We start from the raw sequence: 19,537 nt of genomic DNA, 5'->3' as shown, positions 1-19,537 counted from the left end.
CTTGTCGCAATTCCTCATTCACAGAATTTTTCAAATGACTACTAAACTGATTCAGCACAAGGTGAGAACTCTTCTTCAATAAAGCATCTTTACCTCTCTCCCACACTCTGGTAATCCATAATTTCATATCGGCCTCGTCCATCCAATCCTTGCCATGTACGTGAATAACAACAACTGACGGTGCTTCAGAAGGTTTTGGCATTGTTTTGCGCTCGAAACTGGTCATTTGATGAAGTACCGTAAGCATAACATGAAAGAACACGGTAGTGCATTTTTCATATCAACTTGCTTTTATAATTACCCTTTCATCACCTTTCATGGCAACAGTTCTATTACTCGGCACATCAAATGTCAGAGGATTTTCGTCGACATTCGCTATTTTGGTTTACTTCCACACTGCTTTTTTATGTCGAATAATGAAGCGATGAAACGATAATATTTTCTTTTCATATTCTTGTGGCATTGTGTGGGATGTTTTGATTTTGGTTCGCATGCTAAGTCCATGACGCTTCACATACCTGTAGCACCAAACAACTTCATCCTTAAAGTCTGTTAAGTTCCACTGTAGCGCTAGCTTACGAGCGTGTGTTTGAATCATTTATGTATTAATTCTAATGCCGTTTTGGCGGTGTTCAGTAATTCAACTTCTAGTTTTGATCATTCTGCATTCAGCCCTCTATTTTCACATTTAGCCTTCCTCGTTTTTTTTTTTCAGTTCTTCTTCACTGGCCTGTCAATCACGAATGGTTTTTTCTGTAAATGGAGGGCCGAAATGCAGCTCAGCTGCTCTGATTCCATGTTCTTCTGCATGCGCTATTACTTTCAATTTATAGCATTCGTCATATGAATACACGATGTGATCAAAAGTACCGGACACCCCCAAAAACGTAGGTTTTTCATATTAGGTGCATTGTGCTGGCACCTAGTGCCAGCCTCTCCATATCAGCGACCACAGTGGTCATTGGACATCGTGAGAGAGCAGAATGGGACGCTCCGAGGAACTCACGGACTTCGAACGTAGTCAGGTGATTGGGTGTCACTTGTGTTATACGTCTGTACGCGAGATTTCCACACTCCTAAACATCCCTAGGTCCACTGTTACCGATGTGATAGTGAAGTGGAAACGTGAAGGGTCACGTACAGCGCAAAAGCGTACAGGCCGACCACGTCTGTTGACTGACAGAGACAGCCGTCAGTTGAAGAGGGTCGTAATGTGTAATCGGCAGACACCTATCCAGACCATCAGACAGGAATTGCCAACTGCATCAGGATCCACTGCAAGTACTATAACAGTTAGGCGGGAGGTGAGAAATCCTTGGATTTCACGGTCGAGCGGCTGTTCATAAGCTACACATCACGCCGGTAAATGCCAAACGATGCCTCGCTTGGTCTAAGGAGGAATGAACGGTAGAAAAACTTTGTGTGGAGTGACGAATCACGTTAGACAATGTGACGATCCGATGGCAGGGTGTGGGTATGGCGAATGCTCGGCGAACGTCATCTGCCAGTGTGTGTAGTGCCAACAGTTACATTGGGAGGCTGTGGTGTTATGGTGTGGTCGTGTTTTACATGGAGAGGACTTACACCCGTTGTTGTTTTACGTGGCACTATCACAGCACAGGCCTACATCGATGTTTTAAGCACCTTCTTGCTTCTCACTGTTGAAGAGCAATTCTGGGATGGCGATTGCATCTTTCAACACGATCGAGCACCTGTTCATAATGCACGGCCTGTGGTGGAGTGGTTACACAGCAATAACATCCCTGTAATGGACTGGCCTGCACAGAGTATTGACCTGAATCCTATAGACTACCTTTGGGGTGTTTTGGAACGCCGACTTCGTTCAGGCCTCACCACCCGACACCTATACCTCTCCTCAGTGTGGCACTCTGTGAAGAATTTGCTGCCATTCCCCAAGAAACCTTCCAGCACCTGATTGAACGTATGCCTGCAGGAATGGAAGCTGTCATCAGGGCTAAGGTTGGACCAACACTTTATTGAATTCCAGCATTACCAATGGGGGGCGCCACAAACTTGTTTTGATCACATAGCGTACCTTTTATTTTTTGCCATTACGAAACTAGTAGCTATCAAAAATATTGTAATGAGCGAGGTGGTGCAGTGGTTAGCACACTGTCATCGCATTCGGGAGGACGACGGCTCAATGCCGCGTTCGGCCATCCTGATTTAGGTTTTCCGTGATTTCCCGAAATCGCTTCAGGCGAATGCCGGCATGGTTCCTTTGAAAGGGCACGGCCGACTTTCTTCCCCATCCTTCCCTAATCCCATGAGACCGATAACCTCGCTGTTTGGTCTCTTCCCCCAAACAACCGTCCGCAGCTCGTGGTCGTGCGGTAGCGTTCTCGCTTCCCACGCCCGAGTTCCCGGGTTCGATTCCCGGCGGGGTCAGGGATTTTCTCTGCCTCGTGGTGACTGGGTGTTGTGTGATGTCCTTAGGTTAGTTACGTTTAAGTAGTTCTAAGTTCTAGGGGACTGATGACCATAGATGTTAAGTCCCATAGTGCTCAGAGCCATTTGAACCATTGAACCCAAACAACCCAACCCAACAAAAATATTGTACTTTACCGATAACACAAATCACTTTCAGTTGAAGTTTACTATTACCGTAGACTGCAATGACGGTTCGCAGGCTATATAGAGTTGCAGGTTTGTTATGGCGGGACCAGAGGAAGACGTGTTAGCGAGCTTTTGATTCTTCGCAATCCATGTTCGTCGCATTGGTGCATAGCTGTTGCCAGTGTTGCCAGATAGAGGCAGGTTTCCTGCGGCATCGAATATATGACTATTTTTAAGACTGGCGGGAATTTTAAATAAAACATTGGACTTTTTATAATAATTTCGAGTATAAGATGCACCTGAATTTTGAAGGCAATTTTTGGAAGGAAAAAGTGCATCTTATAGTCCGTAAAACACGGTATTTGATCAGGTGAAGCAGTAGGCGTACTGTGTTCGAAAAACTAAGTTTCACCAGAAGTACACTACTCTTATTGGACCCGAAATTACTGTCAGTTGTACAATGAATATGCGCTGATCAGTCAAAACATTCTAACTATTGCCCAACAGGATAACGAGTATTGAGTGGTGGCATTAGGGGCACATGATGGGCTACGGAAAGCGGAGCACTGACGGATGGGGACTCATTCTAGCGACGATACGGGTCGCAAATGGACAAATCCACTGACACAGGCGACATAGACAAAGGGCAGATTGTTACGCCCCAGCGCATGGTAACGAGCATCTCCGAATCGTCGAAGCTGGTCGGCTGTTCGCAGGCTATTATCGTAAGCGTCTATGGAGAGTGTAAAGTGGACAAAGGACAGGAAACCGTGAGAGACTGTTGCACGTCCACGCCTTATCACAGAACGTGGCAGATATGACGACAGAATACAATGCTGGTGCCGGCGCACAAGTGAATGGGAATATTGAGTGATCCCACAAGTCCTAAAAACTAAATTTTTCAACAGACACAAAAAACATCGCAGTTCTTAAAGTCATGCTGCATTTTCCTTCTAATTTTTCGTTAAACTGAATATAGGGAGAAGGCTGCCAATGCGCTGTAGACAATCCTGATGTTTTCTTGACGTTAAGTTAAAATTTGTTTACCAAACATGTTGACTTTTTCAATATTTTGTAGTAAATAAACTTAAATCATTACTTAACTCACACTTTATTGCTAATATGGGCAAAAATCAACCAATTAGGCCTATTTAACATTCTCTTTGAAATTATACTCCACACATAGTTCATTCTTTGACACATATTGGCCAACTGCATATGTCAGTGTACAGGTTCTCGATGATTTCTTCTTTTGGCAGGAATGGTAGAAATCACCTAAGGTCATGCACTTTCTAGGATATTTTCTCTGTGTAAAACAGCGTTGAGAACATAAAATTTTGAGAATGCCCATATCAATTTAGCCGATACAATGGCTGCATAACATAGAAAATGCCAGAAGATATCATGATCGGCCTATATGCTTAAAAGTATACAGTCCGAGATAGCTAAATTTTGTCAAAAAACTGGATGTTTGGGGTTTCTCAACACTCCCTTTCAAGTGATTTGTGCACACTGTTCAGTGGACACTGTTGAACCGGGGCCTCCGTATTGACTCAACGACATCGTCTACTAAATTTGCAGTGGACACGAGATTGCACCTTGGATCAATGGAAGCGTGTCCACTGCTCAAATGAATGAAGTTTCTTGTTAAACCTGGCGGCTGGTCTTGTCCGGTCATGCCACCATCCAGGCCAACAGCTGCTTGGACCATCCACCGCACCACGGGAGCGGACAGTATTATGATATGGGGGACATTCAACTGGGTGTCCATGGGACCTGTGACAGTAATCTAAGGTATCAGGACTTTTGTCGACTAGTTTAACATCGAACTGAGACCTGCATCCTTTCATGCTAAAAGTCTTACGCGAAGGCGCTGTCCGTGTTACTAGGTCAGGGGCCTACTACTGTGCTTTGAGTAGATGCTAGTGAACTTAACGTTGACATCCCAGCCGCCAAATCTGACTGATATGACCCCGATGAAACACGTCTGGGACACTCTAGGGGACCAGCTCTGCATCCACAAACCAGCAGCCCGTAATTTATGAGATCTGCGTGACCTGTATGTACACGTCTGGTACCACGTACTCGGGAAACTCGCCAATGGCTTGTTGAATCCTTGCCACGTAGAATCACTGCTGTATTTGTCCGCAGATCGCCGTTAACTAGCTAGCGTTGCTCCTTCTGGATCTGGGGTCTCACAAGGGAACCTCACCATCGCACCCCCCTCAGATTTAGTTATAAGCTGGCACAGTGGATAGGCCTTGAAAAACTGAACACAGATCAATTGAGAAAACAGGAAGAAGTTGTGTGGAACTGTGAAAAAATAAGCAAAATATACAAACTGAGTAGTCCATGGGCCTCATATGCAACATCTAGGACACTAGAAACGCAGGAGCGCCGTGGTCTCGTGGTAATGTGAGCAGCTGCAGAACGAGAGGTCCTTGGTTCAAGTCTTCCCTCGAGTGAAAAGTTTACTTTCTTTATTTTTGCATAGTTATTATCTGTCCGTTCGTTCATTGACATCTCTGTTCACTGTAATAAGTTTAGTGTCTGTGTTTTGCGACCGCACCGCAAAACCTTGCGATTATTAGACGAAAGGACGTGCCTCTCCAATGGGAACCGAAAACATTTGATCGCACGGTCATAGGTCAACCGATTCCTCCACAGGAAAACACATCTGATATATTCTATACGACACTGGTGACGGCATGTGCGTCACATGACAGGAATATGTTGTCGACCCACCTAACTTGTACACTTGGCGAATGGGTAAAAAGATTCTTCTACCTTGCCCGATTTAGGTTTTCTTGTGGATGTGATAATCACTCTCAAAAAAGTGATGAAAACATAAGAGTTTGTCACATAAACTGAAGATAAAAAAATTAAATTTTTCAGTCGATGGAAGATTTGAACCAAGGACCTCTCGTTCCGCAGCTGCTCACGTTACCACGAGACTACGACGCTCCTGCGTTACCAATGTCCTTGATGTAGCATATCTTCCCATGAACTACTCAGTTTGTATATTTTGCTTATTTTTTCACAGTTCCACACAACTTCTTCCTGTTTTCTCAATTGATCTGTGTTCAGTTTTTCAAGGCCTATCCACTGTGCCAGCTTATAACTAAATCTGTGGGGGGTGCGATGGGGAGGTTCCCTTGTCAGATTCGATTCCCCGCCGGGTTGGGGATTTTCTGTGCCCGGGGACTGGGTGTTTGTGTTGTCCTCATCATTTCATCATCATTCGTGATAGTGGCTAGATTCGACTATGAAAAAAAATTAGACTATGAAAAAATTGCGACTTTGTACGGGCGCTGATGACCGCGCATTTGAGCGCCCCAGAAACCAAACATCACCATCATCAGCTGCTATATTGCGTTCCAAAAGAGTACCAACGTTGTACTAACTGGATGGTTATGACATTGAATTAGCAGTGTATTTTTGTTTGTAAGTTATTTTGATGCTACAAAAAAAAGTTGTTCAAATGGTTCTGAGCACTATGGGACTTAACAGCTGAGGTCATCAGTCCCCTAGAACTTAGAACTACTTAAACCTGACTAAACTAAGGACATCACACATATCCATGCCCGAGGCAGGATGCGAACCTGCGTCCGTAGCGGTCGCGTGGTTCCAGACTGTAGCGCCTAGAACTGCTCGGCCACTCCGGCCGGCGATGCCTACAAGAAAAGAATATTTTCATAAGGAGGCACAAAGTAGAAGTTTTCAAGATCTGAAATTACATCGTCCAAAGATTACATCGAGCATATCCAATGACTGAGAAAATAAAGATGGGAAATTTTCACAGTATGTATTTATATTCCATATACCAATAAAGTTAGGATGATATTGAAAATTAAAAGTAAGAAATAAAAGTTCATCTAGAACGAAAAAGTGTACTGAATATTAACAGAAATAAGCAGCGAAATAGCATTGTCAATATTCTTCAAATTGGAGAAACAAGAAACAAACTTAAAGGTAATCGCTTATACAGTTTTGATTATAAGCTTTACATTGGATTATTTGTTTACTGGATTATTTCTATGCCGTCAGTTTTTAAATGTTCACAGATATAATGAAAGTCGCACAAGATATGTTAAGAAAGCTAAATTATTGTGTTGTTTGCGCAAGGGTATCTCATGGCCAACAGTCAACTAGACGAACGTGCTAACTGTCACATCACCCGAAAATTGCTCGACATAAGTGAGTTAATAGGTCAGGCCCGAACGAAAACAGTCGTTTCTCCACAGTTTAGCACGTTGTTTTGAGGCAAGCCGAGCTGATTTGCAGAATTTGTTAGCTGCATTACTGCATATTTCACTCTCTCGCACTTCATAGGATTCGATATGACGTCAACTCCTAGAGTTGATATCTCTTCAGATCTTGAAGTTTCTCACTTTTCTGTTATTTTCTAGAGCACAGAATTGCGTTTCCTCCTTCTGACAATTGCACTTGAATCCACACATGAAGCACAGATGAGAGCATCTACGAGTATTTTCAGCTTCGAATAGCAAAGTGATTGACAGCTGGTTCTTTACAGGCCAGCTACCCTCGCAACGACCAACCAGAGACCGAGCTTAGTCACATCTTGTCTCATTTCCACAGTTGTCATATCACTCTGCTACCTCAGCTGCCACTTGTCAAAGTCGGTCGCGTCACGACCTTCGCGGTCAGGAACCTAACAGCTGATTAAAGTAGTTGTCTGCATGGTTTCCTTATGCGGCGTGTTTATTTTACGCGACAGAATCGTCTAAACTAGTCGCGGAAATGCGCAGAAAAGTGATAATACCATTACCAACCTGCTAAGCAAACCCAATACCGTACGCTAACGGGCAGCGAATTAATGTTTCCCGAACGGAAAACACAGCTTCTGTTGGTGCCGCGGCTATGTTGTTTGCCCAGGCAAACATGAACCGACGACAACGTTCGCTCCCGTGCTCTACTCAGTCACTGTTGTTTTCATCAAAGTATAAAGTGTCGAACAGCAGTTTTATCCAGGGTCTACGAAAATAACTCTACCGTGTAAAACTGAGTGTAGTCTTCCCAAGCCATTACCGGTCTTGTTTGCGCAAGAAGAAAAGATAAACTGCTGTATTCAGCAGTATTACGGGCAGGAGGAGCAGGTTTTGTTCGACCCTTTCTGAAGTTCGGTAGCGATTGTACAGGGAGGCGATAAAAATAAGATACGAGACTATTTACTATTTACGCTCTGTTCTATGAAGGTTCTCATTAGTCTTTGAGTGCAAAATAGCGTCAAAGAGCTACCAGACAAGGAAAATGGCACAATTTCTTGTGAGCAGCTTAACAAAATATGGTTCAAATGGCTCTGAGCACTATGGGACTCAACTGCTGAGGTCATTAGTCCCCTAGAACTTAGAACTAGTTAAACCTAACTAACCTAAGGACATCACAAACATCCATGCCCGAGGCAGGATTCGAACCTGCGACCGTAGCGGTCTTGCGGCTCCAGACTGCAGCGCCTTTAACCGCACGGCCACTTCGGCCGGCTAACAGCTTAACAGACAAGAAAACCAAAAGTTGTATAGTGATTGTTAAAGATACAGTATTTCCCGTCGCCTTCGGCCTTGCTAAATATAAAGATTTAGTACAATGGCAGACTGTTATTTAGAGAAATACGCCAGAGTCCTGTGAGGCATTAAAAGCATATACCACAAATTTAAGGATGTCGCAAGAGCATTATTCCTGACATTACTCAGTACCCCAAGACAGTTCAGCATCTTTAAACTTCACATAAAAATAGGAATGTCAGTTCTTCATCAAAGTCAAAAACAATATTTTTTCTGTTGATTTCACTGTGGATACTCGTGGAAACATTGTCATTAAAAAAAGAAATCATTTTTGATATTGTTACATCGTTTCACTACTTTAATAGTTTTGCTACTTAGATTTCGCGTTATTACCCCGTTGTCTAGTGTTAATGGAAATACGCTATTGTGCACACTCGTTCACATAAAAAGTTTGGTCAAGTGAGAGTATGACTCGGGCACTCAGGGTTCCGTATAAACTATGTACATAAAGTTCATTCATTCTGGGAATCGAAAATCTAAACGATTTTTGCCTATAATCGATATCGATGCTGACAAGAAGTTATTCCCGGGAATTCCAAGACCGTATTAAAATCTATCCAGTAGTTCCTTAGGCTAGCCCCAACATAGAAATAGGAACGAACAGGAGGCTTCAGTTCATGTATACAGAGAGGGAAGATTTAATAAAACATCTTTACTTACTTAGTAAAACATGGTACTACTCACATTTTATGTTTGCATGCAGTAATGTTCGTCTGTTATGCTTTTGGCGGATGGTAAATGTAATTATGCTCAGGTGTCAAAGATATTTTAAGTGATATAATTACAATTTAACTAGTTTCAGTTTTTTTACTTTACTTGTGCTGTTAAACCTTGCTTGTTGCCAAATTTGTTTCTTACAAGTCAACGGGAAGAATCCTATAGGTTCTAATGATTGAGTTTGCAAGTATCAATTGTTGTTGGTGTTGTGGTCTTCAGTCCAGAGACTGGTTTGATGCAGCTCTCCATCATACTATATCCTGTGCAAGCCTATTCATCTCCGAATAACTAGTGCAACCTACATCCTTCTGAATCTGCTTAGTGTATTCATCTCTTGGTCTCCCTCTACGATTTTTACCCTCCACGCTTCCCTCCAGTACTAAACTGATGATCCCCTGATGCCTCAGAACTAGTCCTACCAACCGATCCCTTCTTCTAGTCAAGTTCTGCCACAACTTCCTCTTCTTCCCAGTTATATTCAGTGCCTCCCCATTAGTTACATGATCTACCCATCTAATCTTCAGCATTCTTCTGCAGCACCACATTTCGAAAGCCTCTGTTCTCTTGTCTACACTGTTTATCGTCCGTTTTCCACTTCCATACATAGGGACACTCCATACAAATACTTTCAGAAAAGACTTACTGACACATAAATCTGTGTTAACAAATTTCTCTTCTTCAGAAACGCTTTCCTTGCCATTAAACATTTTGCACTTCCTGTCGATCTCATTTTTGAGACGTTTGTATCCCTTTTCTCCTGCTCATTTTCTGCATTTTTATATTTTCTGCTTTCATCAATTAAATTCAGTATGCCCAAGGATTTCTTCTAACTCTCGTCTTTTTACGCACTTTATCCTCCGCTGCCTGCACTATTTCATCTCTCAAAGCTACCCATTCCTCTTCTACTGTATTTCTTTCCCCTGTTCTTGTCAACCGTTCTCTAATGCTCTCTCTGAAACTCTCTACAACCTCTGATACTTTCAGTTTATCCAGGTTCCATCTTCTTAAATTCCTACCTTTTGCAGATACTTAAATTTTAATCTACAGCTCATAAGCAACAAATTGTAGTCAGAGTCCACATCTGCCCCTAGAAAACTCTTACAATTTAAAACCCGGTTGCCACCTCTCTGTCTTACCATTATATAACCTATCTGAAACCGTCCAGTGCCCCCAGGCCTCTTACACGTATGCAACCTTGTTTCATGATTCTTAAGCCGAGTGTTAGCTATGGTTAAGTTATGCTCTGTGCAAAATTCCACCAGGCGGCATCATCTTTCATTCCTTACCCCCCATTCCATATTCACCTACTACTTTTCCTTCTCTTCCTTTTCCTTCTATCGAATTCCAGTCCCTCATGACCATTAAATTTTCGTCTCCTCTCACTATCTGAATGATTTATTTTATTTCATCATACATTTCTTCAATATCTTCATCATCTGCGGAGCTAGTTGGCATATAAACTCGTACTACTGTGGTAGTCATGGGTTTCGTGTCTGTCTTGGCTGCAATAATGTTCGAAGTAGCTTACCCGCGAAACCAATTTTTTAAATCATTATTAAACCTACTCCGGCATTACCCTTATCTGATTTTGTACTTACAACCCCGTATTCACCTCACCGGAAGTCTTGTTCCTCCTGTCACAGAACTTCAATAATTCCCACTATATCTAACTCTAACCTATACATTTCCCTTTTTAAATTTTCTAACCTACCTGCCCTGTTAAGGATTCTGACATTCCACGCTCCGATTCGTAGAACGCCAGTTTTGTTTCCCCTGAGTAGTCCCCTCCCAAAGATCCGAATGCGGGACTATTTTATCTCTGGAATATTTTACACAAGAGGACGCCATGATCATTTAAACCTACAGTAAAGCTACATGCTCTCGGGAAAGATTACTGCTGTAAGTTCACCTTTCTGTCAGCCGTTCGCAGTACCAGCACAGCAAGGCCGTTCTGGTTGATATTACAGGGTTATATCAGTCAGTCATCCAGACTGCTGCCCCTGCAATTGCTGAAAAGGTTGCTCGCCATCTTCTGGAACCACACGTTTGTCTGACCTCTCAACAGATACCCCTCCGTTGTGGTTGCACTTACGGTACGGTTCTCTGTATCACTCCCCATCAACGGCAAGATCCGTGGTTCATAAGGAGAGGAGAGTATCAGTTATGTGACATAAATGACCAGATGTACTGTACTGGCGTAGATGCTTACATTTGTTACACCGCCAAGGGACCATGAACTTTAGTATGTGACAAATGCGAACTTTATACGCTAAACAGTCCCAAAGAAAAATAGGTCTTAAAAGACGGACAAACAGACAGACTGATAAAAAACGACAGAAATAGTTTTTTCTGTAATAAATTAACAATTTTCGGATTTTCTTCCTTTACTTGTACTGTGAAACCTTCCTTCTTACCAAATTCCATGGTTCTAGGTCAACGGGAAGAGCCTTATAGGTTGTGATGAGCGAGTTTTCGAGTGTCACATTGTGCGACGTAATTGCTCGTATTCTTTAATTGAAATGATTTAGAAGCTTACAGTTTTTACGCCTCCAAGGGCACATAAACTTTAATATGTGACATAATTCTGAACTTGATACGTGTAACGGTTCCTGAGAAAAAAGATTCTTAACAGTCGGACAGACAGACAGACTCACGGACGCACAGCAAGGCGACCCTGTAAGGCTTCCGTTTTTACAGTTTGGGGCACGGAACCCGCAAAGAATTTCCAATCATCAAAGATAGTAGATGCTAATACTAAATATATAAATCACTACACTCACGATAGTGGACGCTAAAATGTACACTACTGGCCATTAAAATTGCTACACCAAGAAGAAATGAAGATGATAAACGGGTATTCATTGGACAAATATATTATATTAGAACTGACATGTGATTACATTTTCACGCAATTTGGGTGCATAGATCTTGAGAAATCAGTACCCAGAACACCCACATCTCGCCGTAATAACGACCTTGATACGCCTGGGCATTGAGTCAAACAGAGCTTGGATGGCGTGTACAGGTACAGCTGCCCATGCAGCTTCAACACGATACCACAGTTCATCAAGGGTATTGACTGGCGTATTGTGACGAGCCATTTCCTCGGCCACCATTGACCAGACGTTTTCAGTTGGTGAGAGATCTGGACAATGTGCTGGCCAGGGCAGCAGTCGAACATTTTCTCTATCCAGAAAGACCCGTACAGGACCGGCAACATGCGGTCGTGCATTATCCTGCTGAAATGTAGGGTTTCGCAGGGATCTAATGAAGGGTAGAGCCGCGGGTCGTAACACATCTGAAATGTAACGTCCTCTGTTCAAAGGGCCGTCAATGCGAACAAAAGGTGACCGAGACGTGTAACCAATGGCACCCATACCATCACGCCGAGTGATTCGCCAGTATGGCGATGAGGAATACACGCTTCCAATGTGCGTTCATGGCGATATCGGCAAACACGGATGCGACCATCATGATGCTGTAAACAGAACCTGGATTCATCCGAAAAAATGCACCCAGGTTCATCGTTGAGTACACCATCGCAGGCGCTCCTGTGTGTGATGCAGCGTCAAGAGTAACCGCAGCCATGCTGTCCGAGCTGGTAGCCCATGCTGCTGCAAACGTCGTCGAACTGTTCGTGCAGATGGTTGTTGTCTTGCAAACGTCCCCATCTGTTGACTCAGGGATCGAGACGTGACTGCACGATCCATTACAGCCATGCGGATAAGGTGCCTGTCATCTCGACTGCTAGTGATACGAGGTCGTTGGAATCCAGCGCGGCGTTCCGTATTACCCTCCTGAACCCACCGATTCCATATTCTGCTAACAGTCATTGGATCTCGACCAACGCGAGCAGCGAGCAGCAATGTCGCAGCAATTGCGATAGGCTACAATCCGACCTTTATCTAAGTCGGAAACGTGATGGTACGCATTTCTCCTCCTTACACGAGGCATCACAACAACATTTCACCAGGCAGCGCCGGTCAACTGCTGTTTATGTATGAGAAATCGGTTGGAAACTTTCCTCATGTCAGCACGTTGTAGGTGTCGCCACCGGCGCCAACCTTGTGTGAATGCTCTGAAAAGCCAATCATTTGCATATCACAGCATCTTCTTCCTGTCGGCTAAATTTCGCGTCTGTAGCACGTCATCTTCGTGGTGTAGCAATTCTAATGGCCAGTAGTGTAATACTGGCAAATCCATTTATTGTGTGGTACATGACAAAGATATTCTACCTGGTATACAGTAGCTACAAGTGAGGCAGATAAAATACCCTCAGACTGCAAAAAGAATGTAATAATCCCAATTTCAAAGAAGGTAGGTACTGGCAGGTCTAAATACTACAGATGCTTCAATTCAAGAAGTAATGGTTACGAAATACTGATATGTATTATTTACAGAACAATAGAAAACTGGTAATGCCGACTGTGTTTTAAAAAGAGGTTGTAAAATGAACACGAAGACCAACAAAAGCAAAAAGTGTAATGAAGTTGTATTTGAGTTAAATAAGCTGATAGCTTAATTTCATTCATCATAAGCGATGCTTTTCGAAATCCCGTAACTGTGATATAAATGATTTGTATAATAAAACACTCAGCCAGTTACGTTTTTAATGCATTGAGCAACATGTTCAGGAATTTACTCATTTTCAGTTGGTGCCATTTTCATTAATATTATATAGTATGCGATGTTTGAATGTGTGAGTTTAATTCTGCTTCTACTGCCCTGCAGTCGTTTTTTTCAAGCTATTGAGGTACTATGCCTCGTTCACTGTGCATGGATTCACAAACACGGAAACCATCACTCTCAATAATTTATTAATAAATGACCTTAAAATCATAAAAAGATGATTGTACAACCAGACAAGCACAACAACACAAACAAACAGACATGACATACCGTATATTAATAATGTAGAACCACATAAATGTTGGAATGAACTCCTGAAACGCATTGTGCTCTATATGAACAAACGTAAGTAGTGTAGTGTTTTAATGCTTATAGCACAAATAAGCTGATCCTCTACGAATTTGGTTAGGAGATGAGGAGCTGAAAGAAAGAAATGAATTTTTTATTTGGGCAGCAGAATAACAGACAACGGACGAAGTAGAAAGAATATAAAATGTGTCCTGGCAGCATCAAGGAAACCTTTGCTAAGAAAGAGAAATATGTTAATACTGAATGAAAATTTAAGCGCTAGGAAGACGTTTCTGAAAATACTTGCCTCATGTCTCGCCCCATGCGGTGTGAGATAAACAAGGCAAAAAGAGACGAGAAGCTTTGAAATGTGGTGTTACAGAAAAATGCTGAAGATGAGATGGCTAGATGAGAAGAACAATGAACTGGCAATCAGTTGCATTAGGAGAAAAGGGATTTGTGGCACAGTTTGGCCAAAAAAGATGGGTTAGATTGATAGGAATAATACTGAGGCATTAACGAAGGGAGGGAAGTGTGTTTCTGTGGGTGAGGGGGCGGGGGGAATGAATAAGAGGGTAAAAACTGCAGAGGGAGACGGAGGCCTGTTTACAGTAAAGGGAAATCCACTGATTACATGAGCTCTCTTTTTTTCCTCCAGAATTCAGACTCCCCCTTCTTCCTATGTGAAATTTAGTGAGATGTGGTGTGACCTTTGCCTCCTCTTTACATGAGGTGTACTACATAGTTGGGTAAAAGTAACAGTAACTAAAACGATTTTCTTTTGTTTTAAACATTGATGAAAACACTTTAACAAAAAATTTTCGTTTAGAAAGCGTAGTAAACAATGTTTTTGACGTGTGATTAAAAACAGTTTGCCGGCGGGGGTGGCCGAGCGGTTCTAGGCGCTTCATTCTGGAACAGCCCGACCGCTACGGTCGCAGGTTCGAATCCTGCCTCGGGCATGGATGTGTGTGATATTCTTAGGTTAGTTAGATGTATGTAGTTCTAAGTTCTAGGGGACTGATGACCTCAGCTGTTAAGTCCCATAGTGCTCAGAGCCATTTGAACCATTTAAAAACAGTTTATTTTAAACATGCCAACCCTGACTAGTATTCGGATGGACAGACAACCAGAGACAAAGGGACTCAAAGATTCCTAGGAAATACATGGTATTAATCGTACTGATAGATAACTGACCTTTTACTGGTATACAGGTATTACCTCCTACATACATAAAATGCCATTGAATCTTAACTTACTTTTCAGTTGAAACGCAACATTGTTTGTACCTTATTTGAACCGTACAATTATGTAACTTTTCAATCTCTTGATTTATGTGATTACTACGAGATTTTTGTCTTTCAACTTCAGCTTAGTTTTCTTCCACAAACTATTAACTCCCGAGTTCGAGTCTCGGTCGGGCACACAGTTTTAATCTGCCAGGAAGTTTCATATCAGCGCACACTCCGCAGCAGAGTGAAAATCTCATTCTATTAACTTCTTGTTCGCACGTGTATTTCGACTTGTCGGCATGCCGCTTAACATACACATTGTGCATCTTTTGATACAAATTCATATTGAAGAGAATAACGTCGGCCTCATGTTGAGAGCTGGCCCGCCACTGTCTCATTAATAACACTGTCAGTCAAATTAATATTCATATTTTAGGTCAAGATCTCGATCGTCCCCCCAGTGTTAGATTTTGGTATGTGTGGTTTATGACATTTTTTACGTGAGGAAATTGTGGGCAGAATGTTCATATAACTGCTTGTGTAGCCTGTAGAGAACCTGTAGCTGAGGGGCTGTAGTGGAGGCGACGGAGAACATTTGGAGAGATTGATTGCAGGCCCCAAGTTCTCAGTCCAGCGACCTGGCTGTGCGCATGATTCTGGGAAGCGGCGCTCTTTGGATTTACCTGCGGACGGATTTCTTTCAGAAACCAGAAATGGTCGGCGTGGAAAGATTAGGTCTCTCCGTAAATGAGGGACTGTGGTCCCGTCTAGATAGATGTTTTTCTGCCGAAACATGGCCATGCTTACAGTGAGAACGAGCCTCCCAAGTCTAAAATCTTCTTTTTTCAGACAAGAGAGATTCTGATGCAGTTTGGTGGCATTGTAGGCACGTGACGCGGTAACAAAGTATGTACGGAGCAGTCACGGAAAGGGGAAGAAATGGGGTGTAAATTGGAATATTCATTGAGATAAGCGTCTTTGACAAAGGGCAGGTTATTATTACACAGATTCCGTGAACAAGTATCTAGGAAACGGCGAAGGTGGTCAAATATTCACGTGCTACATCTTCACAGAACGTGGGGTTTGGAGGCTTGTTTACTCTGCAAAGTACGATAGTTGGTGATCTGCGGCATCTCTTCCGAAAGAGCACAACGCTAACGCACGAACAACTGCTTCGGAGCACACTTTTCATTGTACTTTGTTAAACATGGAGCTCCGTAGGTGTGCGCCCCTACGTGTTCACATGTTGCCCCAAAGACATCGACAATGCGATTGCAGTGGTCACGGGACCATCGGGATTCGAGCGTCGATCCATGGAAACGTGTCGGCTCTTCTGGTGAATCACATATTTGTTACATTAGACCGATGGTCTTCTGCACAAACGCCGTCATCGAGTTGAACGGCGGCTCGAAACGTGCAGCGCGCCACGGACGCTGGCTGGTGGGTAGAATTATGCTGTGGGAGACATTTTCTTGCGCTTGCGTGGGAGACCTGTGGAGGTAATCGAACACACGCTGACAGCTGCGAACCACCTGCGGTGGGCAGACGACATAATGTTGTGGCTTATCAATGAATAACCGCCGACATGAAGGGGATTAGTGTGGCATTCGTGTTTTTCCGCAGTGTGTACCGTAAATGCGGAAATGTGAATCATGGTGACGTTATTACAAAACGCGTCCAAACAGGATCAAAGTGCTGCTGAAGGACAAACACCGGTAGACAACCACTGGAGAATGAAGAATGTGTTTATGGCAGTATGTCTCTCGAAGCCCGCCCGGTTAGCCGATCGGTCTAACGCACGACTTTCCGGAGTGGGAAGGAGCGCCTGGTCCCCGGCACGAATCCACCCGGGGGACTTGAGTCGAGGTCCGGTGAGCCGGCCAGTCTGTGGACGGTTTTTAGGCGGTTTTCCATCTGCCTCGGCGTATGCGGGCTGGTTCCCCTTATTCCGCCTCAGCTGCACTATGTCGGCGATTGCTGCGCAAACAAGTTCTCCATGTACGCGTACACCACCATTACTCTACCACGCAGACATAGGGGTTACACTCGTCTGGTGTGAGGCGTTCCTGGGGGGTGTCCAATGGGGGCCGAACCGCACAATAACCCTGGGTTTGGTGTGGGGCAGCGGAGGAGTGAAGTGGACTGCGGTAGTCGTCGTGGGGTTGTGGACCACTGCAGCTGCGGCGGGGACGGAGCCTATCCGTCGTTTCTAGGTCCCCGGTTAACATACAATACAATGCCTCTCGAAAACCACCGTTGTGGAATGCTGCGCCAAGTTCCGTGCTGTTTCATAACAACACACGTCCACATATCGCAAATGTTGTAACGCAGGAGGTACAGCAGCTCCGGTGGAGACACTTGAGTACCCGCTCTATATTTCTGACGTCTCCCTATGCGATTATCACGACTTCAGTCCCGTAGAATAGGCCTAAAAGGGTCGACGATTCCTGTCGGACGGGAATGTGCAGCTGGCACTTACGGACTTCTTCCCGCAGCAGCCCACTGCGTTTTAACAAATGGGTATCTTCAACCTGGTTCGTCGGTGGGATAATTGCCTCAAAGCTCACGGCAATTTTTCCTGATTGCCATACCGATTCTGGACTCCACGGCCTTCGAATGGAAGCTTTTTGATCACCCCTTCTATATCTCACAGATATTTGTGTGGCCTAGAGAAAAGGTTAATTCTGAAATCTGCGTAGGAAACTACATTTCAAGCAGTAAATTAACCCCAACAACTGATATCTTGAATATCAGAAATCTAGCATGTAATATAGACTATGGAAGAGTAACATCAGGTTCTTCTGCTAATGAATAAAACTGTACAGTAAGGTACGCAAGGATGTTAGAGACCACTACAACAAACTCATTTAAAAAGCCAGTTACAAGTATCTGTTACGCAATACACTCTGTATCTGTGGTCGACAAACGTTTTGGCTCGTGAACCAGTACTGACATTGTTAGGTGATAACTCGGGCCGCATATGTGCCGTTCTTATTATGGATTGGTAACCTATACAAATATGTAGAAGCTGCATCTGAGAAGTTCGTAGAGTAGATCTCACAACATACATCCATGCAGAAGTAACCATAGCAGAACACAGTGCGATAATTCAGGTGAAACAGGTCCGAAGTATTTACCGAAGTCCTCCCGCTTGAAATAGCCAGGTTAAGGGATCTCTTTCAGTATTTAAATCTTTCCTTTCTTCTATTACGCCTTCTTACGAATGTAGTAAAAATTTTTCATTTCCCGCCATGTACTTTATGTATCATATGTTTTTAATTAACAATATAATTATGTAAAAGACAAGAAAAATAACAACACTGAGAGAAGCTGTAGACAAAGACGAAGAGTCTGTCTCTGCAGCTTGTTACTAATTTTTAGTAGGAGGGAAGGAAGAAAGGCTGGGTTTCACGTCCCATCGACGTCGTGGTCATTATAGATGGAGCAAAAGCTCGGACTGTGTCAAGGATGGAGAAGCAAATCGGTCTTGTACGTTCAAAGGAACCATCCCGCCATTTGCCTGGAGCGATTTAGGGAAATCACAGAAAACCTAACTCTGGATGGCCTCAAGTGGGCTTGAACCATCGTCCTCCCGAACGCGACGAGTCCAATGTGCTAAATGCTGCGCCACCTGGCTCGGTAACTTTTAGTAGCAAACGGCCCACCATAGTTACCAAGGCGGTGGGGTCACTTTCCAATATTAATAAATAAACGATCATCAGCGACCACAAAGTTTTGATACTGTAACTGCCTCACGAAGTATTATTGTATTGTCTGTATGGGCGTATGATGAATTGATTACTAACAGTAATTGTACTTATATTTGAAGCCACTGCGCAATACGAGAGACGATCACAACTGTTAAGTAAATATTTTGAATGCCATTTTTCTTCTACCCATCGCACTGTATTACAATAGCTTTAATTTCATATTCTTTGCTACAGTTATGTACTGCATTTGAAAATGATCGTCTCGGTAATGCTCATTCACCAATCTATGTTTTTTCCTGGTCAAAATTGATACTAAGCAGCTAACTGTTACGAGTCGCTCACGCTCTTGAGTTGTCCTTACTAGAAACAAACAACGAGACACTCCCTCTCTTACATCTTCTAAGCCAGCAGTGGCGACGCTAAATATCCTTCTTCCCACGAAGTAAGTGACCAACTTTATTTAGCTCACCGCCGAATTCACCAACGTCAGTTAAAATAAGCACATCTCAAAACGTTACTGTTTCTGTACTTTTTTTGTTTCTTACATTGCACGAAAAGTGCACTCTTAAGAAGTTCTTCACGTTACCTGACGCTTTTAGATTCGGCTGTCATTTGCTAGACGCCTGTTATTATGAAATACAGCTGAGAAACGTGGGCCGCACAGATACTTCATTCGGACCGCATGCTACCCACGGGCCGCAGTTTCACGACCATTGCACTACACAGTGAAGGATTATGTAGACAACACAGAGCAGGGTACGGTAAAAATTTAAGACAAATAAATAGTAATAACGATAATAAT

This window comes from Schistocerca piceifrons, chromosome 8, assembly GCF_021461385.2.
Source record: "Schistocerca piceifrons isolate TAMUIC-IGC-003096 chromosome 8, iqSchPice1.1, whole genome shotgun sequence".
Lineage (NCBI taxonomy): Eukaryota > Metazoa > Arthropoda > Insecta > Orthoptera > Acrididae > Schistocerca > Schistocerca piceifrons.
This window is presented reverse-complemented; position numbering follows the sequence as displayed.